General features: G+C 39.7%; 1 protein-coding gene across 2 annotated transcripts in view; it reads left to right on the top strand.

Annotated features, from left to right (window-relative positions):
* LOC128013628 (aryl hydrocarbon receptor repressor) overlaps nt 1-15,000 on the top strand; it is a 24,900-nt gene that overhangs the window by 2,210 nt on the left and 7,690 nt on the right. The window lies entirely within an intron of this gene.

Below are 15,000 nucleotides of genomic sequence, written 5' to 3'. Positions count from 1 at the left end.
GGTCTTTGAGATCGTTTGTGCAGTGCTTACATAGCTGTCAAGACAAGTTTATAGACATATTCTTTTAAATTAAATAAATCATCACTTCAGTTAAACATTAAATCAATAAATGCATGAAATAAAAAACCTTCTTGCTCAACTAAAAAAAAAAGACACTTTATTTATTTATTTTCTTCAGCATGCTCTTTGACATGTACAATATGTATGTATGATATCTATGATGTGCTCATCTCATGTTGAAGTGTTTCCCATCACCACTAGAGGGTGTGAGAGGTGAGAAATACAGGGAATGCTGGGAAACTTCTGTCAGGAGCCACACAGTGTCTGTGTGATGTTTAATAACTGATGGAGACTTTAGTGTAAGAAATAATGACTGGTTTGGAAAACTCTGAATTATAATTCAGAAATATTGATGTTCAAATAGAAAGGAAAGAAATGGAAGTGATTAGATGTGACATGCAGTATTATATGTGTGGTGATTATTAGTGCTGGTAGGAAACAACAGTAGTGATGAGAGATCATATAGAGACATTGATCAAGAAACAGCGTTGTGTGACTGCAGCTGAAGCTCATTTAACACGCGCTCGATTAGTTATTTATGGAAAACTCTTACATGTATGCATTTAGCAGACCCTGTTATCCAAATTACTCACAATACAGATAACTAGAAACTGAACCACAATCCACTGTTTGAGCTGCAGGACCATTACTGAGAAGAGTTTTAAGATGTGGGATTTATTAAAAAAATAAATAAATACAAATGTGTATTAATGTATTAAAGTGTGAAAACACTTGCAAGGCCACATACTTTCTCGTTAACTCAAGATCGTTATAAAAATGTCTCAGTTTCAGTTAAAAAGCATCTGGTAATTTTCAGGACCATTTGTTTTGTTTAATTTGAATAAAATCGGTATATATAAATAAATGAGTAATATACAGTGAATACAGTCACGGCAAAAGTGTTGGCAGTGACATAAATTTTGTATTTTGGAAAGATTGCTGCTTCAGTATTTGTAGTTTATTTTTCCACATGTTTCTATGGTGTACGAAAAAACGATACACATATCATAAAGTTTTAAAGGCTTTTATTGACAAAAAATATAATGATGAATATTTACAGTGTTTACCCTTGTTCTTCATAAACTCTGTCATGCTGGAGCTGATGGACTGATGGTGATATATTCTTGCCTTATTAGTGTTCACAAACAAATAATGATTTTCTTACTTAGTACTTTTTGTCTTGTTTTCTAATATTAATGTCTAAACATTCTTGAATCAAGATTCATTTACTTGACAAGTAAAATGATTAAGATATTAATAGTTGTTCTTTAAAATAAGCAAAAATATCTGCCAGTGGGGTAAGAAAAATTATCTTAATTCAAAGACTAAACAAGATTATTTTACTTGTCCCTTTGGCAGATATTTGTGCTTGTTTTTAGCAAAATCTAAAACATTTTTTTATCTTTTTTTTTAAAGACAATAAGACAATATCTAAAGTAATTTGACTTGTACGTTAAAATCATCTTGATTCAAGAATTAGTATTTTGTCTTGTTTTTTAGTATAAATATCCAAGTAAGAATATAATTTTTTGCAGTGCAAGTTGTGGGCTTCTGCTTGACCGACCGGTTCTCTGAGGGATTGAGATCGTAATGATCTTTGAGACACTTCTTTATCACTTCAGCTTTGTGACATGGTGCTCCATCATGCTGGGAAATGCACGGATCATAACCAAACTGCTCATGGATCGTTGGAAAAAGTCTCTCATTTGATACCATTCTGTATTCCTGGCAGTGTTTTTGGGCAGAATTATGAGAGAACCACTCCCTTGGTTGAAAAGCAACCTCACACATGGATAGTCTCAGGATGCTTCACTATTGGCACATCACAGGACTCATGGTAGTGTGTGTGTGTGTGTGTGTGTGTGTGTGTGTGCACTTTGGATGGGTTAAATGCAGAGCACTAATTCTGATTATGGGTCACCATGATTGGCTGAATGCAGAATTTCAGTCTGTCCTTGATGTTTTTCTTGGAGAGATGTGGCTTCTTTGCTGCCCTTCTTGACACCAGGCCGTTGTCCAAAGGTCTTGGCCTCACTGTGTGTTCAGATGCTCTCACAACCTGCTGTCATTCCTGTTCTGTAGCTGGGTCAGGGTTAGGTGGCGGTACGCTCAAGAGCTATATTTGGCAGTGGCGGGACTGAGTACCGGTGTGTACCGGCCCACTTAAACACTGCCTGTAGGTAACGATGTTTCTGGGAAAACACTGACTGAACTTATTATGTCTCACGAAACTCAGGGCACATATTTAATATCGTGTTTAAGGCTTCTACAAATGAAATCTGAAAATCTTTAATGCATTCACTTGTGTGTGTGAAAACTTAAACTCGGCATGATCCCAAATCCTTCTCGTCTCATTAAAACTCAAGCCACATACGCTCTCAGTCTGTCTGAGACAGCGTTAGCCAGTCTTTGATGGATCTCAGTCTCTTTCTGTCCATCATCTCACACACAGACCTACAGCATCACATTTGATTTGCTGTAGCTGTGTTCATCAGGCACTAGTGTTTCGTGAAAGACGCTCTTTGGCCTGAATGTAGAAAGTTTTTCAGGATGAACTCTGACTGAGAGGAAACGGCTTGAGCAAGACGCGTCTAAACGCTCATCCTGCACGAACCAGGAGCTTGAAGAAGGAAGGAGATCGGATCAGCCACAGGAAGCGGAGACGTCACTCGCACGTCAGCGCAGGCCTCTGCTCCGCTTTCATGTGTGTGTTTGAAGAACAAGAAGAGTCTCCAGGATGTGTGTAAAATCTGTGGAGAGAAACCGCGGCACGTCTGTGTCCACGTGATAGCAAAACAAACAAAACACCTCAGATTACCAGGGCAACTCAAAATAACCGTACAGTATCATTATATGACATATTATTATTTTCAGAAAACCAAAGAGTTCTGGAAAGTTATATGTGTTATTTATAGAAGTATATGCTAAGTAGTTTTTAAGTTAAAAAATAATTGCCATACTACACTTTTAATAATAATATTAGATTTTTAATCCATGATTTAATGTTGAGTTTAATTTTTAATTACATGTTTAAATAGTTTTTATTTTTTTCACAGTATTAAATTGTAAGGGGGTGAAAACAATTCATCATTCAGACTCGTAAGCTACAGGGAATGATATAGTCCTATTTCTATTTCAGGTAAAAGGAAGTCAGATTTTATAGCACTTTTCACAATACACAGACATATAACATTGGGCAGTTTAATAGCTGGGCGATGTGCTGCTAAAAATGATCCAATGTTTTAGATTTAGCTATTTTGGATAATGATATTTTGAATAATATGTATTTAAATGTATATTCCTCATATTTACATTAGAATTGTGAATAAGCACAAATTGATTATGATAATACGATAAATTACTGTAGTTTGGTAAGACATTGGACAAACACGCAGTTGTGTCTTTAAAGCACAACCGCAGAGATGACAGTAATCAAATAAGGCAATAATAACAAATAGCCCTGAGCATCAGCGTGAACTGGGGTTTTATGAGTTAATAATGGGAATAAAACCTTTGCAATGCTGAAGCAACACATCTTTGTATATATTTAGAATATTTTTGTTTATTAAAACTGCTGTTATTAAGTCTGATCTACAGCAAATATGATTAATGTGCTTAAGCACGTACTTAAGCAATAAATGTTTATTTTTATTCCTACTTTAATATGTAGGCTATTTATGCACAGATTAAATTACTGGTTTTGTGTCTGGATCCTCAAACCATCAATCACTGAACAATAGAACTATATAATTTAATGAATATCCCTTTTAGATTTTTAGTGGTTATTATAGTCATTGCTTGGCCTAATAAATAAAAATGTATTAATCACAGTGAAGGTCTCTTTTACTCACCTTCTTATATTGCAGAGATTTACAGCTCCAAGCTTATATGGCTACAACGGGTGCTAATAACTGAAACTAATTTCATGATGTACATACACAGCAGGGCTGCACGATAAATTGCATGCAATATTTAATGCACATCTTGTCAGTAAAGCTGGTTCTATAATCAGCGGTAAATCTCCATCGTTAAATACTCCACAGATCATTTATTATATAATTTTGAGTTTGAGTGGAAACAAAAATACACTGTTTTTCATGTCTGTGTCTTTAAATGCAAATGAGCTTCTGCTCTCCACCCCATTTTCCAGCATAGAGCTGCCTCATTACATCTCATACCTGCTAAAAACATCTGTTTAGGTTCTGATTATTATGTTTCTCTTGCTGAAATCATGCGTTTTAAAACATACACGGTTTTCTGAGTGCTCACATGCAAAGCACTCTGACAGAAAACGGCTGTCACAGCATGTGAGTACTAAATTAAGTTTTCATTCACACACGTTTATGTTAAAAACACATGAGTTATAAAAATGGGGCAGATGTAACCTAATGGTGAGAGAGTCGGACTAGTTATAAGAAGCTCACTGGTTTGAGTCTCGGTGCTGGCAGGAGTCGTAGGTGTGAGTGTGTGAGGGAGTGAATGAACAGTGCTCTCACGACTGAAGAGCCCTTGAGCGAGACACTGAACCCCCCGGTGCTCCCCGGACACTGGATCTCACTGCTGCGTGTGTGTGTGTGTGTGTGTGTGTGTGCGTGTGTGTGTGTGTGTGTGTGTGTTTTTCAAAACAGTCCGTTGTGTCTGTGAAGGTAAACTGCTGGTAAATAAATTGCATGTTTATTTTAGATCTGTGTGGCAGCAGCAATATACAGTAAATAAATCAATAAATAATCCACTATAAATCCACTGCTCTGGGGCTGGGACTCTAAACAGTGTTCTGTAGAGAACAGTAGAATGTTTTGCTCAGACTTTCACCATGGCATTAGAACTGTACACTGCTGTCGCTTGCGAAATCAAAATGACCCGCTGTTGGTGGAAATTAACCTTGACCAAAACAACGTTACTAGATTTATCTTCTTCATGTTTTCTTGGTTGGTAGATGCACTGGGTACCTGATTATAGCACTTTAAACCTGAAAATGTCAGATTTTTATGATATGTCACCTTTAAACAATGCAAGCCATGCATACAGCACCAGACATAACAGATTTTCTGGTTAGCAAAACAAGTACTTGAATGTAATTCCTTAGCTTATTACCAGCACTGTGGCATCCAACAACAGCACAGCGTAACCCTGACAAAATGTTTATTTTTAGTTATATTAAAAAAGTTTCAATTAAGTTAAGTCAATCTTTTTTACCGTGTTTTAACATGGATTTCTACGGAGACAGGCTGTAGATGTCAGGCAAGATAGCAGATAGCAATGGAGGCACATGATATCTGCATTCTGACTGGTCAGATCACCTGTCAATCAAGCTCTTTATGAACAGTCAATTGTGTCTTGTTTGTAAACGAATCCACAGTAAAATGAAGAGAACAAAGGAACGAGTTCTTTCTGACGCAGTCTGGAACTTCATTACAAATAAAGTTCATCCAGTCTTTCCTAATGTTGGTATCAGAAGGAAGGCAATGCAAACACTGTTTAATGCAGCCTAAAAATCCTTTAACGGATTTGGATATTAAAAGCATATTAGTGTGTTATGTGTGAGCCAGGTTAAAGAGATGGGTCTTTAATCTAGATTTAAACTGCAAGAGTGTGTCTGCCTCCCGAACAATGTTAGGTAGGTTATTCCAGAGTTTAGGCGCCAAATAGGAAAAGGATCTGCCGCCCGCAGTTGATTTTGATATTCTAGGTATTATCAAATTGCCTGAGTTTTGAGAACGTAGCGGACGTAGAGGAGTATAATGTAAAAGGAGCTCATTCAAATACTGAGGTGCTAAACCATTCAGGGCTTTATAAGTAATAAGCAATATTTTAAAATCTATACGATGTTTGATAGGGAGCCAGTGCAGTGTTGTAGTTTTCCGAGCATCTTTATCATTTGGTTTCTGTGCCTATCCAGAAAACACTACATATGCAAATTGGTGGGTGGGGACTAACAGACAGTAATGTATAATCGGTGGGCGTGGCTAAACAGGCAGTAATGAAAGTAAAGGTGATGTGACAGCCAAGTATGGTGACCCATACTCAGAATTCATGCTCTGAATTTAACCCATCCAAACTACACACACACACACACACACACACACACACACACACACACACACACAGAGAGCAGAAGCAGGTGTTGATCTTCTTCTGTGGAGGCGGTGTTTATCCACACTATAACATCGTAGAGTAGTACATTCCACAAGCTGTCGTTTGGCCAACTGCCTTCAATATAAGCTGTTTTCACACTTACAAAAATGATATTTTTATATTACAGTGACCTCTTATATGATCAAGGGACTTTTGGTCTCTTAGTTTATGACCCCTTAAATAATGAATAGTATGAATATCAATAGTTCTGAATGCAAGAGAAATGAAGAGATCCTGAAGAATACGGAGATCGGCTGCTTGCGTCTCTGCAGTACAGGGAAGTTCAAGCGCCTGTTCAGTGAGTGTTTGCTCACGAAGGTAATGGAGTGGAAGTCTTTGTTGGCCCAACATCATGGTTGGAGCCTGTCAGATGCAATTGTCTTCAGCCGTGGGCAGTCGGCCGTTCAGATTCACAGTCCACTGAAGCACAGAAACTGCAGTGTGAATTCATCATCTCTTCAAATACAGATCATCTCAGTCACACCAAATCGAGTGATATTTGACCACAAACACACTGTCTCCAACCTGCTCTAAACCTGCTGACTGTTTAGTTGGTCATTTACAGGACTCTATCATGTTTTTAGTATTTTAATATGCCAGTAATCGTCGGTTCTGGTTGTATATATGTTTTCACACTCTTGTTTGTCTTCAGAGCTTCACTGTCAACTGAATTATCTTCCTTCTGAAGATCATCCTGCAAATGTCCACGTGACGCTTTGAACTCAATCTCAGGCCCATCACTAGCTTCATGTGAGTGTTAATGAGATCAGTTAATGAGTTAAGAAAGCATCGACCCACAGACACGGAGGAGATTATTAGAAGCATCACAAGCTTCAGTAGTGTCTCTAGAAAAGCTTTAAGTTTGGAGATCTGTTACGATCTGAGCATCCGACACAAAACAATCACATTGATTTTAAAAGTGTTTCTGGATAAATTCAATTAATCATTACAAAGCAATTTTACAGAAAATTATGTTTCTACAATATTTAGTAGTAGCTTATAAGTGGTGACTGTCAGTTTGTGTGCGTTTGACAGGATTTTTCAGAAAAGTTTATACAAGACGTAGTCAGCCAGACGATGAACATTATTAACAGCAGTTATTATATGATGCAGTCACACTTAGAGAGAGAGAGAGAGTGTGTGTGTGTGTATGTGAGAGAGAGAGACAGAGAGAGAGAGTGTGTGTGTGTGTGTGTGTGTGAGAGAGAGAGAGAAAGAGAGAGAGTGTGTCTTTGCGTGTGATAGAGCTAGAGAGAGAGAGAGAGTGCGTGTGTGATAGAGAGAGAGAGAGAGTGTGTGTGTGTGTGTGTGTATGTGAGAGAGAGAGACAGAGAGAGAGTGTGTGTGTGTGTGTGTGTGTGTGTGTGTGTGAGAGAGAGAGAAAGAGAGAGAGTGTGTCTTTGCGTGTGATAGAGCTAGAGAGAGAGAGAGAGTGCGTGTGTGATAGAGAGAGAGAGTGTGTGTGTGTGTGTGTGTGTGTGTGTGCATAGTGTTAGGGTTTGACATGTACTTTAGTGGCTAATGAATACAGTGTTTCAGCACTGTGTTGCGTGACTCTGCTGTTTGGCAGCGATCCTAAAGCCTCAGGCCACGTTTGAGGAAGATCATCTGAAGTATTGAACAGACCCTCAGTGTCGTGCTGTGATTGGCTGCTTGTCGTGACGTCACAGGATCTGCTGGTGTGTGAATCTGTCCAACACACACGTCACACACACAGTATATTTCACTGTATCTTTTAAGAAACAAGTCAGTGTTTATCCTTCATCATTCTGTGAGGTTATTCAGTCAGACTGTTTGTGTCTGAATTTACAGCCAAGTTTTGGATTTAAAGTTTCTTTTGGAGGAAGTTTATAGGCGAAGTGGGCGTGTCAATCACACCTGCTGTTCTGATTAGTTGCAGGGCCGATGATGTCACATACAGAGGTTTAATATAACATATTTATTGTGCAGTCCTGCCTCTCGGGTCATTTGCAGTGATTGGAATGCTATGCTTAGTCATTAATGCTCTAGTTAGTGTGATAAACTGCTAAATGCACAAGTGTATTACGGTGTATCATATCAATTCATGTTCATTTCATTTAATGTTTGTTGAGAATCTTTTCTTTTAAAAATATTGACCCATGACCTTTGATGACTGGCTGATTTTGCTAGATTTAACTAACTTCTGGAGACAAAGTATAGTTATGTAAACACACACACACGGACTCAGGGTATCAGGTTCAGGGTTGTTTGCATTCAGCAGTTGTTTTGATGTATTATTTTCACTTTGCGTGCGGACAGCAAAATTTTCTCTTCTAATGATGCAAGTGTTTGTTTGCATCATATGCCACACACACACACACACACACACTGAAGAGCTGAACAGCTGCTGCTGGATAGAGGATGTTTCAGATTCTTTTCAAACACTTTTCATGCCGTGACTAAAACAATGTGCACCAGCATGAGTAATTTCCCAAACAGATCTCTGTGCGTGTGTTTGGGATGTGAAAGGAATAGAAAGGGGAGAAATTATTTCCCATGATTCGAGTAGTCATTTTTCTTTATTTTCCAGAAATGCAGCAGGTTTAGGGTTCATGTCTAGTCGGTAGACCTTCAGAGGTGTGTGATGGTGTTTGTGAGTGTAGGACAGTGAAACACTAGCAGCAGCAGCTGAAAAGACTAGGAATATTGGGCTGTTACAGGATCAGCTGACGCTGGAGCATCTCTCTCTCGCGTGCGAAGCTGTGACGATGTGAATGAGGCTTCAAACGGCTGTGTTTATGTCCTAATGGGGCTGATTGGACTCGCACGAGCCTCGGGCCTGGCGCTGATGTTGTTATGAGCTGCTGGAACTGAAAAGCTCATGCTAACACACTGTAAAATATGGAGCGTGTGACTGTAATACTGCATACACAAACACTCGTCTAATCAACCCAGGACTCCTCTATATGTTCCTCTGTCATCTGAGAAACATCCAACTCCTCCATCACAGCAGAGGAACAAGAACAAATCAACATCAGTGATGCTCCAACAACACATGCAGAAAAACTGTGTTTGAGCAATAGAAAATATCAGCAAAAAACTGTAGTAATCAATCCGTTATGTTAAACAAATGTGAGTGTGTTTGTGTGTGTGTACCTGTCTGTCTGTTTGCTGTCTGTCTGTCTGTCTGTCTGACTGTCTGTCTGTCTGTCTGTCTGTCTGACTGTCTGTTTGCTGTCTGTCTGTCTGTCTGTCTGTCTGTCTGTCTGTCTGTCTGACTGTCTGTCTGTCTCTCTGTCTGTCTGTCTGTCTGACTGTCTGTCTGTCTGTCTGACTGTCTGTTTGCTGTTTGACTGTCTGTTTGCTATCTGTCTGTCTGTCTGTCTGTCTGACTGTCTGTCTGTTTGCTGTCTGTCTGTCTGTCTGTCTGTTTGCTGTCTGTCTGTCTGTCTGTCTGTCTGTCTGTTTGCTGTCTGTCTGTCTGTCTGTCTGTCTGTCTTGTCTGTATGCTGTCTGTCTGTCTGTCTGTCTGTCTGTCTGTCTGCCTGACTGTTTGCTGTCTGTCTGTCTGTCTGTCTTGTCTGTATGCTGTCTGTCTGTCTGTCTGTCTGTCTGTCTGTCTGTCTGCCTGACTGTTTGCTGTCTGTCTGTCTGTCTGTCTTGTCTGTTTGCTGTCTGTCTGTCTGTCTGTCTGTTTGCTGTCTGTCTGTCTGTCTGACTGTCTGTCTGTGTGTTTGCTGTCTGTCTGTCTGTCTGTCTGTCTGTCTGTCTGTCTGTCTGACTGTCTGTCTGTTTGCTGTCTGTCTGTCTGTCTGTCTGTTTGCTGTCTGTCTGTCTGTCTGTCTGTCTGTCTTGTCTGTATGCTGTCTGTCTGTCTGTCTGACTGTCTGTCTGTCTGTTTGCTGTCTGTCTGTCTGTCTGTCTGTCTGTCTGTCTGTCTGCTGTCTGTCTGTCTGTCTGTCTGTCTTGTCTGTATGCTGTCTGTCTGTCTGTCTGACTGTCTGTCTGTCTGTCTGTTTGCTGTCTGTCTGTCTGTCTGTCTGTCTGTCTGTTTGCTGTCTGTCTGTCTGTCTTGTCTGTATGCTGTCTGTCTGTCTTGTCCCTTTGCTGTCTGACTGTTAGTAAATCTGACTGACAAAATAAATGGATTCAAATATGTACAGATCATTAATGCAATGAAAATATTGGATGAGAACAAGGTTTTAACTGAATTTGTCTGAATAATGTCCCCATTGTCCACTGTAGAGCTGTTTTACTGCATTTCAAAACTGATAAATCATTCTTGGTTGTTGTCCTGTTAATTTCTGTATTGTCTAAAGAGGTGTAGAAATGCCTGTGATATTGATTGAATGTGGTTGAAGTCCAGTGAGGCACTATACATTGAGCTGTGAGCAAGAATTAGTGTTGTGCTGTCTCTTTAAGAGCTCTAGCGTGTAGCAGCGCTGGTGGGGGGGATTGCGTGACTGAGGCAGACGAAGAGCTGACCTCAGAGAAATGCTTATGAAAACGATCTGCTCAACGGCACACGAGACCAGCAATGCAGAAATGAGCAGGGGACTTCCTTTCCACACACACACACTATCTCTCTCTCTCTATCCCTCTTTTCACACACACACACACACACACACTCTCTCTTGGTTTGAGTGTGTGTGAGTGACAGTGTGTGTGTGTGTAGTTGTGAGGTTCAGGCTTCAGGTGATGATTCACTTTGAATCTAGTGATGTGCACAGGTTTGTGTTATGGTTTAGGGGTTAGAGGTGTGTGTGTGTGTGTGTGTGTGTGTGTGTGTATGTGACATCATCAGATAAGACTGAATGAACGGAGTAGATCAGATTAAAGATGGGTGCACACCAACAGCACATTTGTTATTACAAATTAAAATATCAATTACATAGATAAAATAACTTTCAAGATTGTTTAGATTAAATAATCCTTCTTTTTAATTATAAGTTTATTTGAGATGTTTTTTTCTGATATGTAGGTCTAGATCTAGATGTTGATGTATTACAGGGTTTGTGGTCTCATTTGTGGTTGATTTACATGACACTGAAGGCAAACGCTCAGCCAAATACTTTACTACTTTAATACTGTTATATGAAGGGTTAGTAAAAGACTAACATGAACATTAGATTCAGAATCTGCTGTGGAGCGAAATAAAACTTTGAATGAGAAATAGATTGTGGTTGACTGTCTTTAAACATGAGGGTGATTTATTTGGGAGCTGAATCTCACAGACTGCGCTGAATTAAAGCTCTTTGGGTCCAGAAGCAGGAAAGTATTATGAAGTAAGGGTGTGTTGGCGGAGCGGGTCGTCCGACGCAGGGTTGCGTGCCACGGTTTGTTTTGCGTGGAGGCCACATGTTCCAGCTCATTCCTCAGCCACAGTTTATAAATTCAGTGTATTTAGGAGGTTCTTCTGGAAAGAGCACAACGACATCAATCTGAGGAGTTTAGTGAGACAAAAACCATTTCAGTCATAGTTTGGGAATTTTAGTTAAATCGATAATGAATAACACACATTGATTGTGACAAAGATGAAGGTTAAAGGAAAAAAACAGGCTGTTCCTACGCTGCTGTTTTCACAGCTGCTTCTCATCGCAGTCTGCAAAAGTATAGAGTGTTTCACAACTGACTGAAGACAAACCAGAATCAGAATGAGCATTTATTGCCAAGTCTGTTCACACACAGGGAATTTGTCTTGGTGACAAGCTTCTAGTACACAGAAATACAATATTACAAAATTATGATAATATTTTTGTTTAAATATATATATTAAGTGGAATATACATTGCATGAGATGATGTATACTGATGCAAATATCTCCTCCTCAGCCCAGAGTCCAGTGTGAAAGGGAGTCGTGTTTACTGGTGTCTGTTCATGGTTTTCAGCTCAGCTTCTGTCTTCAGTGTAAACATCTGATCCTCCAGCTGCGCTGTGGAAGTGAAGGGGGTTTGTGGCTTCTGTTGGACAGGTTTGCTTGTTGATGGGCAGCAGCAGCTCCGCTGGATCCGCCCTTCTGCACGCAACGCCTGGGAACCGGTCCAGGATTGGGGTTTAGCCCGCTGCTCCGGGAATCCTGGACAACTGTGTTCAGACCGTTTGTCAGATGCTCGCCTTCACTTCATTTGATAAAATTTCTTCTCTATATGAGAATGCCCTTCAAATTGAGCTCGAGTGTGTTGCGTTCTGTCTAAAGTGAGACCAGATGACAGATACACTGTTGTTTATGTGAGAATATTCATTCGACTTTGAAATGATGGAGCGATTAATGTCGTTTCAAAAATGCAACGTCAAAGTTTCTTATGTCACTCCCAGTCCATTCTCTACTTTCTCTCTAGTAGAAAGACAAAACAAAGCACCTCACCACAGGATCACAGTCCATCTGTGAACAGAAAACTTCAGAACATCCTGAACATATTTGAGATTAATTCCCGCGTCATAAATCAAAGCACTGCTGATGGGGAAACGGCGGAAAAGCTGTTGTGCTGTTGATGTGCAGAGGACCACGAGGTCAAGTGTTGCGTGCCAAGCCACATTACAACAGCCACAGATTCACCTGCAACACACCGCTGGCCAAAAATCATCCTGTTAGGATTTTAAATACTCCAGAACCTGGGATTAGATCATGATTGCAGCGATTAATATGTTTGTGGAGTGGCATATGATTGAAAACAATCCTTTTAAGCCTATTTGCAGTGTGCATTCTTTCATTTCTAAAACAGCCATGTATAAAGTAAAATCCTGTGACCTTTTTCAGGATTCACCGGGTTCTAATGGTCAATGAGTTGTTCAGGGAATCAGTCCTGACTTGGACTCCACTTTAGGATCTTTGGGATGTACTGGAGTCTAAATTGACTTTACAGAGTTGGTCAAGTCTCCCATTGTCAAACAAGAGATGTATTGTGATGTTGCACAAGGTTTTCAAAACAATGCAACAATGGATTCACACTGTAAAGTGCAAAGCTAAAGTCAGTTGAGCTAAATATTAAATTGTTTGACTTTTTTGTTAGTTCAAGCAGACAGCACTTGTAGATCAGACTTTGAGACCTTGCTGTATTTGGCTATCCTGAATTACATTTAAATAGAACAAAAGACCCCATAAAAATAAAGCCTATGCTGGTTATGTTTTGAACTAGCTCAAGCCAGCAGCCATGCTTCAAAACATACATAACCAGTACATACATCTGAGCAAGCAACAGAGAATCAGCAATGACGCAAACTTCTGCTTTCATGCTGGACGCTCGTGTGAATCGAAACACATTTGAGCTGAATTGAAGTGTGAAATTCTCGCGGGCCTCGATCCAGACCTGACGAACCGCTCTGACCGCTGCATGCCGTTTATTTACTCAGAAAACCATAACAAATCCATGGTGTGGTAGTGATAATGGTCTGTGGTGTTTGTGATTAACTAGAGCACACGCCAGCTTCACACGAGTCGAGTCTTAAATGATACTGCTAAAACGTCTTTACTTTTTCACAGATCTTTTATGTTTTGATGCCCAAAGAAATATATAGAAACTGTTGTGTAAACAGATGTTTGTAATTGTCAGATTCTCATATGATCAGGATTCATGCAGCAAATACACAACTGTCACATGAGAGAATGTGTCTTCTCTGGGTCTGTGTGTGAAAGCGATCGCAGCGAGGAGCGTCCGAAGGTGTCTCTCGTGTGGTCAGGAGATTTATCCACGAGTTTGTGCAGTGCTGCTTTACTTTTGACAAACAAGTTCTGGTTGTCAGGTTTGTCCAACATTACGTTTGATGACATTAACCATTAAATGAATATGCTGTGAACAGATGAATGGGGGCTGATGATGCAGTAATTAATCTAGCGCGGTGGCTGGAATATCAGCTAATATGCCGGGATCAAGTGATGTCAGTGATCTGTATCAGTATGGCTAATTCATGATGGCTGTTTTAGGTGTTAGGTGACTTTGACCCGCTGGACAGCATCCAAACATATCCATTTCTCTGTTGGCACAACTCAAACATACGCCTGGGTTGTAGGTATTTCAAAACAAATCTGAAAATGTTTTATTATTTTCCCAAACATTAATGGTGGTTAGACAGCTGTTCGGTTTCTTGAGTGCATTGCGTTGCTGTGAGGCTCGGTGATCTGTGAGGACAGATGAGAATAATATGAGACTGTCTCTTTAACTCATAAACTCAAGCTGGAATGTCAAGCTGCTGCCTTATAGATTAGAGACAAAAATAGCCCTTTCCCAAAACTAGTTCAGCATTCCAGAGAGTTTGCATGTGGGATGACTTTATAAAGCCAGATATGAACGAAACTGAAGGAGATTTTAGTCCATTCTTAGCAGAGAGAGAAAACATGGCAATAAACATTAACAAGTGTTCCAAACATTTAGTGCACTTGTGTAAATGTAGTGGTGGATCTAACACACACAAACACATCTGGGTTAATATGATTTGTGTTTCAACACAAGTGTCTTTGTGCACAGATCCGCTGGACGAGAACGAATCAAATCAAATGTTAGCAGGTTAGTGAATGGCAGAAGCTCTGCTTCGTTAGCTTTGTGTCCGAAAGCAGATGTTAGCAGAAATATCCAAACAGGTTTATTCTTTTATTTAATCTTTTCTTGATTAATGTAAACGTTTGTTTTCTACTAGAAATGTGAGAATTATTCATGTGACTATCAGTATAGACATTCTAGACAGAGACAGTTTAAGTTCCCCAAGCAGAGGACGAGAATAGTGTGAATTAATAATGTCAAATGTGAACAACACGGCGATGTCACAATAACAGCAGAAGATGGAGAGAGGAGCTGCGGACACACAATAGCACATATAATGAACCGTTAGGCTCCATAACATCAGGACTTA

The sequence above is a fragment of the Carassius gibelio genome, chromosome B24, assembly GCF_023724105.1.
Source record: "Carassius gibelio isolate Cgi1373 ecotype wild population from Czech Republic chromosome B24, carGib1.2-hapl.c, whole genome shotgun sequence".
Classification (NCBI taxonomy): Eukaryota; Metazoa; Chordata; class Actinopteri; order Cypriniformes; family Cyprinidae; genus Carassius; species Carassius gibelio.
Note: the sequence above shows the minus strand (reverse complement) of the source record. Positions and strands in the feature narration are given on the sequence as shown.